Here is a 17,616-nt window from a genome sequence, read left to right on the forward strand (position 1 = left end):
CTACAATATATTATACTGAAGCTTTTTGGGGGGCTTACAGATCTATTTCCTACCTTCACCTTCCCCCAAGACTGTTAGCCTCCTAAGGGCATGTTTGTTTAGTTATCTTGGTGTCCCCAGAATCTACCTAGTATATCTGACACCTAGTGGATACTCAACGAATATCTGCTGAAGAAACACAAGTCCTACTTTAAGCACAGAAGGAAATGTGAAAATAAATATGGTATATTTACTGCTCTCAAAGGAACTAAACTTAGTGGCTATGTATTTGCAATGTAGTTAACAGTATAAAAATGTAAGTGGAAAATAAGAGGGCAGAGGTAGGGAAAGATTAAGTGTAGGCTGATTATGGAAACCTTCAACCTATCTTAATGTTCTGTTATGAACATTAGTGCTATAGTGTGCAACAGAAGACCCTTTAATATCCCTTGAGAGGGCTGTGGCTGATGAAAAATCTTTTACTGGGTAACAGGAAAAATAGACCAGAAGGAGGTAGTCTATCTAAAAACGCTTTACCTAATTGAAGAGTATGTATGTATTTTTTAAAGAAATCAAGGATGGAACAGCTTTTGACAAACCTGCATCATCTTGAAATCTGTTACATAAAGAGCCAGGTCCCAAAGGAAAACAGTAATTAATGTCACCAAAAACAAAGTCATTCGAGTCATTCTGCAGGCTTCCTTTAGAAAATAAACTGTTACAGTAATGGCTTTATGGTCATGGCATTAAAATGCATAAAGGCATAATGCCCAGCAATCAGTAAATATTTTATCCTCAAATATCATGGTTTTCTCTGCACTGGGAATCAAGGATTACGTTTCCTGTCCAAGCCTTGGACTTCACTAAGCAATGTTCTATTTCCCTCATTGTCTGAAACAAGTCTACTTCACTAGCACAAAATCTGTCACAAAAGAATTAGGTGGTAAGAGGTGATATCAGTTACTATTTAAAGGATTAAACAGTAATTTTTATAATTTAGCAACTTGCTTATCCATTAAACAATTGCTGCATCTCTACTGTGTATGTGCCTGCCAGAAGAGTGTATTATCTACAGGTAGCATCACCTGGCTGCCAAAGGCAGCTTACTGGTTCATGAGCCAGTCATTTTGCAACTTTGTGCTAAAAAAGAGCTAGAAGGTAGAATCAAGTTGTTTTTTTAGACATGGTAATTAGCTTTGGGGGAGCACTGTGAATTTTAAAGGTGGTTTTCCAGTTCTCTACATTGGCCCACAATTAGTCACTGGCTCTACACCTTTTCCAGGTCAAGTACTAAATGATGCATGTCCATATTTTCAAAATATAAAATTGTCTCATGTGGCCTGCATAAGAACAAGTTAAAGAATACTGAAAATTAAAATTGTTCTGTAAAGTCTGGGGCACACTGTGTTTATGCTTCTGAGTACCAAATCACCTAGATGCCTACTGTGTAAAGGGAGTAACTACAGGTGAACAATTCCTTATCCTAAACTCTGGCGACCAGGTGTGATGCAGAATTCAGAAATCCCTGGCATTTAGAACGGCAATGGTACATATACTGTGTTATAAAACGTCCCCAGCAGGGTCTATGTCAGCACACTGCTATCAAACAATATTTCTGCAGTGAAGTGAATGCTCACACCCAGTAGCATGGGTAAAGCCGAAATAGCTTCATGTCAGCACAGATCAGGCCAAGTTATACTTCCCAGCTGCCCAATTTCCTCATCTGTAAGACAAAAGTTCTGTTTAATTTCAAGCTGTGAATTGACAAACATTATGATACACTAATTTAGAGGTATCAGTCTAGTATGCCCCTTGTGGATCAAAAGGGCTTAAAAGTCACTATCCACTTTAACATGTTTTTCAGTCCAAACATTGTTTTTGTCTAAACTGTTTTAGAGCCTTCTATATAAGCTATGTGGACACAAACTCACTGATGTTGGTGAGGGGTGGAGGGGGAGAAGAGCCATTAGATCCTTTCAGCTATAAACACAAACCCCAGAAACCTTGGAATGTTTTCCGAGTGTAAAAAAAACGAAAAGATACCAAGGACACTGTGAAGGCAGAGCAGAGCAAATTGCATGAATCCAGCTTATCTTATTTTTTAAAACGTGCTTTAAATAGTTATGGAACTTTTTTCACCTTTCGATCTGTTTCATACGGCTGTTTTACCTCTTGGGGAAATGTGGGGGAAAGACCACAACATATTTGTATAGTCTTGGCCAGATGGGAGATACTTAGTCTAGGACATTTACTTTCTCATTTCCCCTAAAAGATACTAGTAGCCGTTCTTGTATAGATTTTAATAGCCAACCTGGATTCTGTTCTTTGATTTTAGAGAGGGAAAGAGAGAAACATCGATTTCATTATTTCACCTATCTATACATTGGTTGATCCTTGTATGTGCCCTGGCTGGGGAGGGAACCCACAATCTTGGTGTATTCGGAGGACGCTCTAACCAACTGAGCTACCCAGCCAGGGCATGCGTTCTAGTCTTAATTCCTCTACTTGTTAATGGCTAACCTTGAGCAGATTTGTGCCTTGATTTAAAAATGGAGGTGATGCCCAGCCAGTGTGGCTCAGCGGTTGAGCATTGACCTATGACCCGAATCATGGTTCGATTCCTCATCATGGCACATGCTGGGGTTGTGGGCTCAATCCCCGGGGGAGGGGGGGGGCGTGCAGGAGGCAGTCGATCAGTGACTTTCATCATTGATGTTTCTGTCTCCCTCACCCTCTCTCTGAAATCAATAAAAATGTATTAAAAAAAAAAAAGGAGGTGATGCCCTGGATGGTTTTGCTCAGTGGTCTGAGTTGGCCTGTGGATCGAAGGGTCCCAGGTTCAATTCCTGGTCAATGGCATGTACCTAGGTTATAGGTTCAATCCCCCAGCGGGGGTCCGGTTAGGGCCCAAGAAAAAGGCAACTAATCCATGTCTCTCTCCTGCAGATGTTTCTCTCCCCTCCCTCCCTTCAAAAAAAAAAAAAATCAATGGAAAAAATACCCTCGGGAGAGAATTTAAAAAATGGAGGTGATTCTTACTCTATGTACTGTTGGATGAAAATGGCAGGTAAAAATATACTTATGGCAGTACTTATTAGCTTTCTGTTATGAAGAAAATATCCCATTTACTTACTGAATGTCTAGTAAGAGGTTTCTTACTTTCCACAGCTTTAGGTAGGTTAATGCTGAAATGTTTGAGCCAGCTACAATGCACACATACACACAAAAACCTTCCCCCAAGGAGCTTACTCAGCAGTAGGACCACTTGAAGATGTTTGCCCTACCTTTTAATTCTATCTAGGACACAATGGGTTACAACCCCTCCAATCTGTTTGTCTATACAGTAAATAAAGCATTTAGTCACAACTCTAGTATTCCCTTTTTCATGTTGTACCTTGATGAATTTAATGTTCTCAAAAAAGTGTTAACCCCTTGTAGAAAAGGTCCATTCATTCATCCTGTTATTGAGCTCTTACTGTATAGTGGATATAGACAAGCTTGGATGTTAAACACACACTTTGTGACCACAGTAAAGCAGCCTCTTTCTCTGCCTGCTCCTAATGAAACAAAAGGAGATAATTTAGAACTTTCTAAATAGAAAATATCTGTGTCTTCATCATGAGAAATTCCTTAAATCCACTTTATGGTATAATTTGATTTTGAATTATATGAGGCAAGGTATCACAAGTTTTTTCAGTGCGCAGGTCTCTGTTCTTAATCAGGCCATAGATAAAACAGTGAAAAAGAGAAAGTTCCTGTTGTTAAAAAAATTAACCAGGGTTGTGAATCAGTAGTTCATAGAATTCAGGTGTCTGTGAACTTGGATGGGGAAAAAAAATTTCTATTTTCAGTAACTTCTATTAAAATTTGAACGTAGGCAACAGACCATAGTAGTATTAACAGTAAATGTTATAGACAACTTGAAATATTTGTTCACCACTGTTGAAATTACAGTAATTATAGCCAGTGCTACATCTTAACTAATGAGTTAATAAAGCATACATATTTATCAAAAATTTAAAATTTTTGATATTTCATTATTGGTTCCTTTTATAACCCAACACACTGTACTTCATTAAAAATTTCTGTTGAAATTGATACTAAAAAGGTTGAGTGTAATTGTCTTAAGGGTCTAGTCACTGTTGTATCCCCAGAGCCTTGTACTTGGTAATTACTCCATACTTACAGAATGAAAGGATTTAGAACTGGCTGAAACTGCACCCCTCCAAATACTGACTCTTTGGATGTCTATAATACATTAGGGTTCCTCATTCAAAAATGTATTTTAATCAAATGCCTTATATGAAGACATGCATGGATCCTATAACTTGTTCATTTACCTAAGAAAACTATGATACACCTTTGCCAAGCAGTCCTTGCTCATGTGATTGGATTACATTCTGCACTGAATATATGTACACAGAAACATTTAAAAATATTTGGCATCTGCCCTGGCTAGTGTGGCTCAGCGTCAGCCTGCACATTGAAAGGTTGAGGGTTTGATTCCCAGTCAAGGGCACATACCTGGATTGCAGGTTCAATTCAGGGCCAACTGTGAGAGGCAACCAACTGATGTCTCTCTCACATCAGTATTCTACCTCCTCCTTTCCCTCCCCTCTAAAAATCAATGGAAAAAATCTCCTTGGGTGAGGATTAATAAAAATAAATAAATACGCATCTGTCTTGAAATTTCAGCAAAAATAAGATGTACTGAGCACAATGGAAAGACGACTGAATTAGGAACACCAGAAGAGAGGTGGGCTTACATTTTGAGGCCTGACTTTGGTAAATTATTTTACCTTGGTGCTTTCCAGTCAAATTAGGTGGAATCACCTAGTGAGATTATTAAATGTCTATATTCATGAATATATTGTTTATGTTCATATATTCTTGCAAATAAATTTTTTCTAGTGCCACCTCAATCATCCAAGCCTGTAAAAAGTGAGAAAAATCATAGGATAAAGAGGGCAGGCTTTTCTGGTTAATCATTAACTACAGACATTTGGATTTCAAATCTTGACTTTGGGATATTTACTGCATTTACTTTTAGTGGTGTATTAAAGCCAGAAGCTAAAATTATGCCAATTTGCTACAAACACAACAGTGGGTCAACTAAACAAGCCTAGAAAACATGTTTTCTTTTCCTGAACATTAACTCAAAGTAAAATGCTTAAAATGTGAAATACTAAAAAATTTATGGAATGAGTTAAGGAACTCCCTTAGGGAAACTCCAACTGCTGAACCTTGTATGGCATTCTCATCTGTATGTCCACTTACACAAACGTACACTGCAAAAGACATTTAACTCCATGTAAGGTGAGGCCTGAAAAGGTATCTTTTGGTAAAGGTGTTTCTCTTCCCCGCCTCTTAAGCTTGCTTGTCTCCACTGTGATCAGGTTAGAATAATTTTTAATGTAACTGCTGGGTCTACATCACCTTTGGGTTGCTGGCATTTCATTTCTGAGACAGCTCAGAAAGTTGACTCTTATTTCAGAAGAGAGATGCAGAAAGGCAGACAACAGATAGCTGTTTTCTCAAATTTCATAGCTTGGAACATGAAAGCATTTAGAACTGGGTAAGGCATAAAACAATTCTAACATTTTTCATAATTTAGAAGATCATTTTCTATCAGAGAACTAACTACAGTGATCCTCAATTAAGACAGGGCCTGATTTTCATAATCAACTGTGGGCTTTTTCAAGCTACACAGGTACATAAGCAAAATCTGTTGTTAATTTTTTAACTTCAGCCATCCTAGGTATTATAATCATCTCTTAGTAACACAACTCAGTAATGGGAATTTTATATTCCTTATGTGGTAAGGGCTGAAAAGAATTGTTGCTGCTATCATAGGAAGGAATGAAACTGTATTTGGTAAGAGCTTAGTCATGCAAGTTTGATTTATCAACAAATTGTTGAAAGGGTACGCCTGAGGTAATCCCTGTCCTGCCCTTGGGATCCTAACTACTTTGGGACTGCCTCCTAAAAACTTACACACAGAGCGGGCACCTGTTCCAAAGCCCTCTGCTAAGTGCTTTACACAGATCAGTGTTTAATCCTCTCCCACACTCAGAGGCTACATCACTGAGGCTTAGAATACTACTAATTCCTGTGAAACTGTACAAGGCATTCAAGGTACATTTCAAACTGAAGTAGAAACCCAGGTTACCGATTTTATTCTCCAAAGCACTAGTCAGTCTTCATTTACCATCTCCAAAAGGACCACCCTCCTCCAAAGAGAGACCCCTTAAGTGTCTAAATCTTGGGGCTGCTCTAAAAATTTTAAATGCTTGTTCTCTCAAATCTTGTCTTTACTCTTTAGCAGATATGGGTAAAGAATGCTATAGGATTTTGAATGTAAAAACCCCAAATTTAGTGAGTCAAATTTGGAGCTCAAAAAGATACTATATTACATATCATGTACCCAAATATCAAGAATACTAAGATAACATCAATAATTTTTAAAACTTAGGATTTAGGGAAAGGAGTTATTAAAAAAATTATTTTCAGAAAGTTCTAGTATCTGGTTGCCTCTGTCTACAGACTTGTTTCTTTTAAATATCTGTATAGCTTTACCATAATTCTGTGGTAGCACTAACCTCTTACCAGATTAAGTGTTACCACTTCCTTAGCATTAGACTAAACCCTTACTCTAAGAAATATCCAGGCAAGTCAAGATATTTTGGTATTCTCAAGGCTAAAACTGATCTTCTTTTCCCTCCCTCCCCAACTACCAAGTATAAATTGATCCCTAGGTGATTTCCTCATTTACACATTTTCATTTATGGGTATAATTAGTAATAAATCTAAAATCTCTCAAAACTTATTACCAGTGTAACAAACCACTAAAAACAAATATGGATGTGAAGGACTACTCTACCCCACCACTGTACAGTCACCTATAGTTTTAAAAATACAAAATAGCTGGTTTTAACCCTGGAGAATTTTGCTGAGGTAGGTTGGCAATAACTATGTATTTTTAGAGTTCTATAGGTGATCCTGACACTTAACCCTGTTGAAAAAAACCCTTGCTCTAACAGCAACTGATTCAATACAATACTCTTTACGAGCTACCTATAATTATAATAAAAATCAATGTCCTAATTTTCTTTTAAAATTTTTCCCCATCATCATTTATCCTCCCTAATTTTCTTTAGAGAGATGGAAAAAAAGTAGGTTTCTGTATCTACTTAAGGCATTCCTAATTCTACTCTTCAAGTTTTCCAAACCCAGTGTCTTCTCTGGGATACTGAGGTTATGTTTTAGAAGCGGACATCATCAACTCAACTATTAGTTTTGAAAATAAAATTTCTAAAAACACAGTATAGATTTTTTCCCCCCAGGAGGTAAGGGATAACCCATGGAGTCTTTTTGTTGACATTAGCTAGATCTGTTTCATTTCTTTATAGTTAGATGTCCATTGGATATAAGGTTGGAAAAACTTCAAACTACCCAAACACATGACAAATTATAGAAATCAGTGCATTACATCGGTCTCACTTCTCACACACAAGGTTTCCAAGAAATCTGTTGGCGTTCCTTCCCCGTTCAAATTTGTCTTCCATAGTAACTCAAATTGAGATTGTCATTGCTTATATAAAGAAACATAAAATGAACAAAATTCACTATGCTTCTGTATAAGACACAAAAACATCCTAAATAACCAAACCCTAAAAGTAATTTAAAAGTTTGAAACTAAGCCTAAATGTAAACCTGTCTAGTCTATTTCATGTCAATTAAGCTTAAAACACTTCTAGAGTTATACTGAAGGTCAGAAGTAGTAAACACTATTCCTTTTCCTATACTTACCACCATTACTTGCAAAAATATTGAGTAACAGAATTATTTGCTTGAGCCCTGTCCATTGTTACAGTCACGGATAAATGAAACCAATACATATTACCTTTGTTTAAAAATAAAACAAAGCCATTCATCTTGTGACTTGTTCCCAGAAACGTGACATATAAAATCACTCTTCATAAAACTGTTTTTGTAATTAACATTTGTATACATTTAAGAGACTATTTCTACCATGTTTATCGTTTGTAATAATTGTGCCTAGCCTTTCTTCCATAAGATAATTTGTTTATCAGCTACAGTTTTATTAACTCCTAACAGGTGAAGTGCATACCTTGCTGACCCCAAATAACTAGTTAATTTTGTTTTCAGAGTAAGGTGCAAAAGGGAGGAAGAAAAACAGCACAAAGCACATCAGCATTTTTAACCCTTCAGACACCCTCAGGAGGAAAAGAAAGTTCCCATCTTTCCATAGTGTAGACAGACTCTGAAAAATAAACACAGAGCATTGTTTTAGTAACACGATTGATAGCACAGTTCATTTGAGATACTAGAAGATATAACTTAGACCAGTGACTTTGGTTTCAGTTATTTAGATAAAAAAAAAATTAATTGTTAAAGTAGTTGTAAATAAGGAGTACTGCAAATTTAAGTAAGTTGGTGATCCATGCTTATGAATATCCCATCTCCGCAGTATTTTAGCGTATACTCCAGGTTTACCCAAGAACCCGTGCTACTCGGGGAACCGATCGCCAGCCTTAAAGAATATCCCCCCTCCAACATCTCCCTGCTTCTGCTGGCAGGTATGAACATGTCATTTTAACCCTGGTCGGTTTCGCCTTTAGGCCTCTCCCTATATTTTCTGAATTGTGGTGCCAAAGCCCAGCCCGTCCCTTCGCAGCTTGTCCTGCCTTCCAACATCGATTTCTTTAGACCCTTTTGCAAATCAGTCTGTATGAAAAACCAACGAGGGTTCGAAACCTTCAGAAGGGGTGTAAGGAAGGATGGAAAATAAACGAAGGAGTTAAAAATAAATGTGCAGGGCAACAGCCCAATTCTGTGGGTGGAAGCTTTTTCCGACCACAGGAGAGAAGGTCGCCGCCTGGGGTCCCCGCACCCCAACAAAGATATTAACCACCCCGACTGTCCTGTTAAAGGGTCTAAATGATGCTGCGAATCCAGAATTGAACTGACTCCCTCAGGATCTTACTTAGAAAATGAAACAAGAGGTTTAGGGGGCCTATGCAACCCCCGCAGCACCGCGGCGAGGATGAGGCCCACTCGACCTCTGGATGCCGCCTCCAGCCAGACCCGCCCTACATCTGTCCCCAGGTGAAGGCTCCAACCCGCCCTCTCCCCGGTTCCCAGGTCCCAGCCCCAGATCTCCTACACCTCACCGTCCCCACGACACTGCCACTCGGCTCCCGAGCTTCCTAAAACCTCAGCGAGCTCCGCAGAATCTTCCCAGCACTCCTAACATGGCGGCCGAGCTTCCCTCGCTCCCTGCGCTCGCTCGGGGCGCGTCCGACCCCGGCGCATTTTGGGTATTGTAGTTCCAGCTGTAGCCTCGGGGTCCCGGCCAGGCTGTAAAGAAGACTACAATTCCCAGAATGCAGCGCGCCTGAGCATGGCTATTGGGGCCTTTTGGACAGAGGGATGATGTCATTGCAAAAACCCCACTGCATTCATTGTGCCACGGTCTATCCACCCCCCTGCTGCTGGGCTTGTGATTGCCGCTCGCTCCAGCTGAGCTAAGAGTAGCAGCGGCATCAGGGCAGGGACTGACTCCAGCCCTTGGACTTAAGACATCGCACCACCTCACGTGGCGTGCGTGACTCATTCGCACATCATTTCTGTTTATGCCTGGGGTGGGGAGAACTATCCCAAACCAGGTGAGTTGAAGTGTTTTATTCCAATGGTTCTCCCAAGTTACTCCTCCCGCTTAATTTTCAAGGCTTTCTTTTGGGAAGATGGGGGGCGGGAGGGTTGGGAGGTGCTCGCAAGCTCTGCTAAGCGAAGAGCTCTGTGCAATTTGGGTCACTGCAAAGAACAACTCCAGCAACCTTCCCCCGCGGGAGGACCGATTCCTGCCAATGCTCCAGTCGCAACTCCCCTCAGCCTTCCTGAAGCCGAGCGAGGGGGCTGGGCTGGGGGAGGCGCCGGGAAGCGCTCTCGGAGAGTCAGAAGGAGGCAGAGGTGGGGGACTGCAGCCCCGTCACGACCGGCCCGAATGCCGAGGTTCGAGCAGGAAGGGGCGACGCGTGGGGCGACGCGGAGACAGGGATTTCGCGCGGTCGCGCTACTTTAGAACCTTTCTGGGCGGCTTGGCGAGCACGCGCGCTTCGCGTTTAACGCGAGCTCGCTTCTTCCGAGGAGGCTAAGTTTTGCGGGCTCTGTTTTGTACGCGTGCCTGCGCCGTTCGCCTCGCCTTTTCCGCGGGTTGAGGTGACAGTGTCCTTTAACGTGCCACCGCTCCGTGCCCGTCAGGGACATTTCACGTGTCTCGGGGAAGAAGCTGCTCGTCGGCTGCCGGAAGCAGCGTTTCTGGGAAGTGTTCTTTGCCCGACTGCAGGATGTCAGGATTGTTTGGGAGCGGGGCTGACGGATTTGCGCTTGTGCGAGTGTTTTAGATTACATTGCAATAGGCTCCTCGCCCCTGGCGGTGGTACCGAAATGAGCCGCCGTTTCCCGAGGCACAGTCACCGGGCACAGATAACGGTCTGGAGAAGGGATCATTAAGGAAGCCTGGGTCCATTGTACCGCGTCAGGGGAGGGAAAGTTAGCGGCACTGTTAACCTTCATTTGCCATTACTGAGAGGTACCCATGAACGAGGGATCCTGGCCAAGGAAACCAAGGAGCCTAGTAGTGGGTTTTGTTTTTTTTGGTTTTTTTTTGGTTTTTCTTCTCAAAGGAACTGACACATTTAGCAGAAGGCATTCTGACTCGTGTGATATTGGCTCTCTTGTAAGTTATTAGGATGATTGGTGCAATAAATATGTTACTTGGAGATAAACAACTGGCTGACTCAAGAACAGATGGGGCCAATCTTAGCTGAGAGATCTACAACCTTGGAAATGAATGGATGTGGGGTCAACCACACCCCCGGCTTAGAATGTCAAAAGAAGGAGAAATGCCAGTACTTTATGCTTAACTCTAAAATGCCAAATTTTTTTTTATAGTCAAGTCAGGCATTGCGGGGAAGTCTTTTACTGTTTGTCTTCTGCTGCTGAATAGATTTTGTTCATTTTTAATTCAGACCCTTAGATCTCCAAAGTTACAGCTGGGTGATGCTTCGTTTCATGCTGCTTGTTACTGAATGCAAAAGACAATCCATTGTATGGGCTTTGTAGTAGAGTGATTTATTGGAATGCAATGAGCAGCTTTTGGATTTGGGAGAAGATGGACTGCCTGGCTTTGCCTCTTTCTCTGTCTCTCTGTTGCTTACTGTCTGCTTTTTGGGGGCACCTTACCCTTTTCTCCCCAACCTTCTTTTCCCTACCCTTCTACCTCTCTTGAAGTTCTTTCAGTTTCTTTTCCTGTTTCTCCATTTGCAATTCTCATTTTTCCTCTGTGTTTCAGAATCTCCCTTATCACCAGTATATCACATCTATTTCTTTAAGTCTCTTTCCAATCTCTGATTACCCTCCCCATCCCTTCTTTACCTCCCCCAGAAACTCCAGGCTGCATGGAGACATTGTGAATATTTATTCCACAGAGTTCTCTTTGAGGAGGCTTTGTCTTTTCCTTTTCTTGGCAGAATGAACAACAATGAGCCTGACCCCTTGGCCTGGTTTGTGGCTTCTGTGACAGACATAACTTGGCCCTGGGCACCATGTGAACAATGAAATGTTGCAGTAGAGCGCATGCCAGCTGTATTGCTACCTGTATTAAGAACTGCCAGTGGGTTAGCAAGGTTTTAAAATGCTTTACGTGGAATGTTCTCATGATTCCAAAGAATAAGTAGATTTCAAATGGCTTTTGCCTCATTTAATACGTTTTTTCTCTTATTCCTGCTCCAGTAAGTAATGGGAAGGCCCCCTCCCTCCTCTGTTGATTGCTGAAGAGCACTATCCAGGTGGCAAACTGCCTTTCGGTGGGGGGGAGGGCACCTTGAGCAAAAACATCTCTCTCTCCTGTGGTTTTTTCTCCATTCTGAATGAAAGAAGTTTGTGTGGTGGTAGTTATATTCGTTTGTTTAACATTAGTGCTTCTCTAGGCATGGAAAGTCTAATGTCTGTCTAGAGGCAACTAGTGTGACAAGCAAATTCAGAAACTGTCATCCTAGACCTCTCTATCACTACCTTCTCATTTCTAATATTCTTCTAAGATGCTCCCTCTCCCAACCACACTTTTTAGTGTTTTAAGGAGGAGAAATGCTATCTCTGTGACCTTGAATAACTATGCATTCTTTCTGTCTCCGTTTACATATTTGCAAATGGATAATGATCTTTGCCCCTTGGTTTACCTGTCCTCATGTCATAGCTTGCTGCAGCCTGGCCCCAGCCTATCATTCTAACAACAGATAGTAATTGAGCAGCTGCTTGTTCTAAGAACTGTGGATGCATCGGTGAAAAGAGAAGCTTCTTTTGCCCTCATGGAGTTTATATTCTAACAGGGGAGACAATCATTGGGCAAGTTATTGGGAGCGTGATGAATGTTATTGACAAAGGGGGATGTATTACAAGGTGGAATAGGAGTGCCTAAATGGTGCTCTCCCCTTGTCCGGAGGAGGTAGGGAAAGTCTCCTGTAGAAGGTGACATTTCAAGAGACTTGAGTGAGTGCAAATACTTTAGGATGGCAATGGGAGGTTCAACTACATATGTAGAAAGATATTAAAAACATCATTGTGACTGTTAAGTGGAGAAGAGATTGGAGAGAACTGACCAAACTGAATGTGTGAAGACCAAGCAGTAAGTCATTTTTGTCGTCTGCATAAGTGATGGTGGCTTGGATCTAAGGTGGTGGCAGAGGGCTTGGAGAGAAGGGAAGAGATTAGAGAGACACAAAGTTTGAAGATTATAATTGATAAAATTGTAGATTGATTGGATGGGGGAATAAGGAGAAGAGTCACGGTGACTTGAGTTCTTTCTTGAGCCACTGGGTATGCCCTTTACAGAGAACGAGAACACTGGCGGGGGCCAGATTTTTGTTTGCTTTTTTCAAGGAGTGACTTTCGGATACATTGAGTTAGAAGTTCCAGGAATACATCTAAGATCTTTCTCTCACCCTGTCTGCACGTATGATGCAGCACAGTGGAACAGAAGAGAGCTCTGGTGAGAGCTCTTTCGAAGACCAGGCACTACCTCTTTATTAGCTGTATGATGTGGGACATGCCATATTCTTTTTCTGACCTTTAGTTTCCTCGTTCGTAAAATATATGTATTCCACAATTTATACTGATCACCAGGCCTGTGTGCACTGTGCTAGGAAGATACCATTGCATAAGATAGTGTTTGCTTTGGAAGAGTTTGCTCAGGTGAGGGAGAAAGGTAAATAATCACATACAGAGAGGTATGAGGGCTTTGGTAGGAGAGCACATCCCAGAGAGAGGCTTCCATTCTTCTTTCCTGGGGGAAGGGATAGTATCCACAAAGTGGCTGGTGACCTTTGACCTGAGACAGAAGGTAAGAAAGAACTCTTCAGACTGTGTCCCAGGCACTTAATAGAGTACCCTGCATAAGTTAGGGACTCTCTGAGTATTTGTTGATTGAGTGAACTAACCTAGGCCACTAAGGGCCCATTCAAAAGCAGGAAATATCAACATGTTGGAAGAGGCCAATTAGTAATGCAAATGTCAAAAGTGAAATGCTTTTAACACATCCATTAACTTCTATTACTGAGACCTGAAGACTTTGAGATGTTTTGTAGATGTGTGGGGAAATTCAGAAATATTGCAGATCTGGTTTTCTTTTGATCTGCACTTCCTTTATTTGTTAGTTTCTCAAAAATAATGTTACCTGTGTATAGTTCCCTAAACCAATGGGCCTTAGACTGTTGAATTTTATAGATAAGTAAAAGTTAAAAAAAAAAAAAAAAAGATAAAATGGGGGGGGCTAAGCTATTGACAGTGGTTACTTTTCTATAGTAAAGATATTTTTAAAATGTCCCTTTTCACTTTTATCTCATAAAGGACATTTAATATCAAAAGTTGTAGGAAGAGCATAATTTTAAAATTAAAAATATATTCAGCTTTATAAAAATTATTTACATTTTCTTTATTTTCTCACTTTGTTGGAGAATACTTAAAAGAAGACAATAAAAACACTGAAATTATAATAATTTATGGAACCATTGCCTTATGTTCTTCTCTGTGATGCAAATTTAACCCATATCCAAATGAGAGCGTTTCCAAGTATGGAAGAATTTTATATGGACCGTAGATCATTTATCTTCAGTTTTTTCTCCATAAGAATCCAACCTTTAAAAAGTGGATGGGCCTCTGCAAAGTTAGTCTAAGGTAGGGGTTCTTAACTTGTCCCTGGAGGATCCTCAGAGAGACCATGAACCCCTGAGATCATATATTAAAGAGTATGTGTGTGTGTGTGTGTGTGCGTGCGTGTGTGTGTGTGTGCATGCGTGTGTGTGTGTGAGAGAGAGAGAGAGAGAGAGAGAGAGAGAGTTCATATATGCATATACATGTTTTTCTATCACTACATGTGTGTCCTTGGACAAGTTACTTAACTTCTCTGAACCTTGTTTCTTTGCCAAGATTGTTGTGAGGGTTAAATGAATTAATATATTTCAAAAGTCTGGCACTATGCCTGGTATAGCTGGTGCTCATGGTAGCTGTTTTTAACATTAAATGTATTTATTGTTTTAAATATTTTATTTATTGACTGATGCTTGCTTTGTGCCCACAGTGACGATGAATAAAAGATACCTTAATGTAACTAGAAAACCTGATGCAATGTAAAATACACAACATCATTGCTGTAGAATTCTTGCCAGAAATGTTTAACCTAAATCTAATCATGAGGAAATAATCAGGCAAATCCAGATTGTGGGACATACTGAAAAACAGCTGGCCTGTGGTCTTTGAAAATGTCAATGTCATGAAAGACAAAACAAAATAAAACACAATGTATGGGTGACTGATCTAGACTAAAGGAGGCTAAAGAGTTGTGACAACCAACTGCAACATGTAACCCTTGGTTGAATACTGAACTTAAAAAAAAAAGCTATAAAGGACATTTTGGGGACAATAGGGGAAATTTGAATGGGAGCTGCCTATTAGATAATCGGTTAGTTTTCTTGAATGTCTACATAGCCTGACATGTTGTGGGTCGTGGTGTCTAGATCGGTGGCCATCCCTGAATGTTGTCTTTAGGAATGTTACAGCAAAGCTAGAAGACATTCCAGGCTGCTTCAGAAGGTAGTGATTTTCTTGGTCACTACAAGTATTTAATCAGCCTATGTGCTGGAATGCCATTTGTTGGGGATATTGTAAGTGACCTTTATGTCCTTTCTAAACACGATCTTGTCTAGTCTATAAGAATGCAGACTTCTACAGCTGGCACTCTATCTTTGATATTACCAGAGGTAGTAATGCAGGTGGAGCTGCAAACTAGCTGTTTCCAAAGTGAAGAAGAAAGAATGAGAAAGGGCACATAAATATATACCTTAAACTTGTTTTTTGATTCTAGACATAAGATCAATTAAAATTTATTACGGAAATACACAATGAACTACATAGGAAAGGTTCCCCTTAATTCCAACCAACAAAGATAATCAACTGTTGAGATTTTGATGTATATTCCTCTGTCCTTTCCCCTCACACATATACTAATGATATTAATATAATATATATTATTTTGCTGGCTTCCTTTAACTTAATATATTTTGGGCATTTCCCCCACATATTTGCATGTTGCTCTGACTTACCCATTTTAATGGCTGTTGGGCACTGCTGCAGTGAGCATTCGTGTGTGCATCCTTTTGTGATGAATATATAGGAATATTTCTGTAGAATACATTTCTAGGGGTAGAAATACTGGTCAAATGTCATGAAGAGTTCCCCTCTAGTTGTCTCCTGATAATTAAATTCTTATCAACAGTCTTTGACAGTGCCATTTCTACACATCTTTGCCAAGTTAATTAGCCACTTGAGCTAAACTCTCTTATTAAGGAATGAGTAGACAGAAAGTGGACAAAAATGGAATCGCAGAGTTCCTGCTGGTCTTTGTGATGTCTGTAATAAAGGTTGATATGTAAGTAGCATGGGAACCTCTGGAAGAGAGAAGTAAAATACATTATCCCTGCCTGCAGCAGAGATGATGTTTAAAAAGTGAACTGAAAGAATAAAACAGCCAAGAGTTTTCCCCAGAAAATTCTGCAGGAAATTTTTTTTTTTTGAGATATGGCTAACTTCACTAAAATGCGGATGCCGTCAGTCTTGAGATGAAAATAACCTTTTCGGCTTACTTCCTCTCCACCTCAGTCACATAACCACGCTAGGAAGGGGAATTTAAGCTTCACTTCACTTTTTAAATATCTGAAGCAGGTGGTTCATTTTTCTGGATATCAATTGAAGCAATGGTAGGGCAGATTTTTGGCATCTTTCTGTAGAAACGTGTAAGTTCAGAAGTGGCCATTAGTGACTTACTCTGCCCCAGCAGAGATCCTGAGGAAGAGACTGTAAGGATCATGAGCTGTGAATTATTTCCATTCTTTTAGCCAATTATTTCCTTTCTTTTGTGGCTGAGTGGAGCAAACACAAATTTGAATTGTGAGCTAAGTGGGTAATTTATCTTTTCAAGCAGGAGTTTCTTCATCTATGAAATGGGGATTATTGTGAGGCTCAAATGAGATAACGTGTGTAAAAGATTTTGGCAAATTTATGTGCATATAAATATGTGCTGTTGTGAAGGTGCTGCTGTCTCTGACTGGACCAGCTCATATTAATCTTTCCTTTAATGGAATTTGTAGCCCAAAATACATCTGTCTCATAATGTCTCTCGTTACTTCTTTAACCAGTATTTGTGAGCATAAGCTAAATGCAAGGTCCTGTGTGGGGTGTTCTGATAGGGAAACAAAGGTGGAGCCATCCAGGAGTTTTCCTTTTCCCCCTCTTGTTTCTTTTTCTTTTTATTGATTTAAGAGAGAGGAAGGGAGAGGGAGAGAGAGATAGAAACATCAAGGATAAGAGTCTCTGATTGGCTGCCTCCTGCACGCCCCCTGCTGGGGATGGAGCTGGAAACCTGGGCATGTGCCCTGACTGGAATTGAACCATGACCTCCTGGTTTATAGGTTGATGCTCAACCATTGAGCAACACCGTCCGGGCTTCTCCCTCACTTTTATCCTAGGAGACTAGTACCTTTTAAAGAGCATCTTCAATAAAAGATGCTTCACAGGTGTATTATATATGCTGTCTTAGTCTTTCAATCCTAGGCAACAGATTTGAACTCAAATTTTCCATATAAATGAGGAAACAATTCTTAGTGAGGTTAACTAACTTGTTGTTTTTTTAAAAGTACCTAACTTTAAAAAAAATTGCAGATGTAGGTCCAAGGTAGATTTTCTGGAACCAAAACCATACTGCTTCTCTAGCTGCTTCCTCTTTTTGCCTTGCTTTCTGATTAAAAGTATAAACTTCATGAAGGACTGGCTAGTGGCCTTTACTTTAATATGTTTCATTTTTTACCTACAGGCATGGGAGAAGGAGCTTTCTGTAGATCTGTTGAGTTAACTGAAGCCCTGATGTGAACTGTCATAGCATCTACTGGGTGCCAGATGGTTTACATATTTTATTTGATTTTTTCCCCAAGTTATTTTGAAAATTTTCAAACATAGAAAAATTGTAAAAATATTACAGTGAACACCCATGCACCCTTCATATAG

The 17,616-nt window shown here is 40.2% G+C and overlaps 1 protein-coding gene across 1 annotated transcript in view; it reads left to right on the plus strand.

Moving 5' to 3' along the window:
- Positions 1-9,469: 9,469 nt before the first annotated feature.
- The window catches only part of RAB30 (RAB30, member RAS oncogene family), a 73,017-nt gene continuing 64,870 nt past the window's right edge, over positions 9,470-17,616 (plus strand). The window contains exon 1 of the mRNA XM_016206857.2: positions 9,470-9,668. The gene's annotated coding sequence lies outside the window, so the exon portion shown is untranslated. The remainder of the gene's footprint in view (positions 9,669-17,616) is intronic.

Source organism: Miniopterus natalensis, chromosome 11 (genome assembly GCF_054644295.1).
Source record: "Miniopterus natalensis isolate mMinNat1 chromosome 11, mMinNat1.hap1, whole genome shotgun sequence".
Classification (NCBI taxonomy): Eukaryota; Metazoa; Chordata; class Mammalia; order Chiroptera; family Miniopteridae; genus Miniopterus; species Miniopterus natalensis.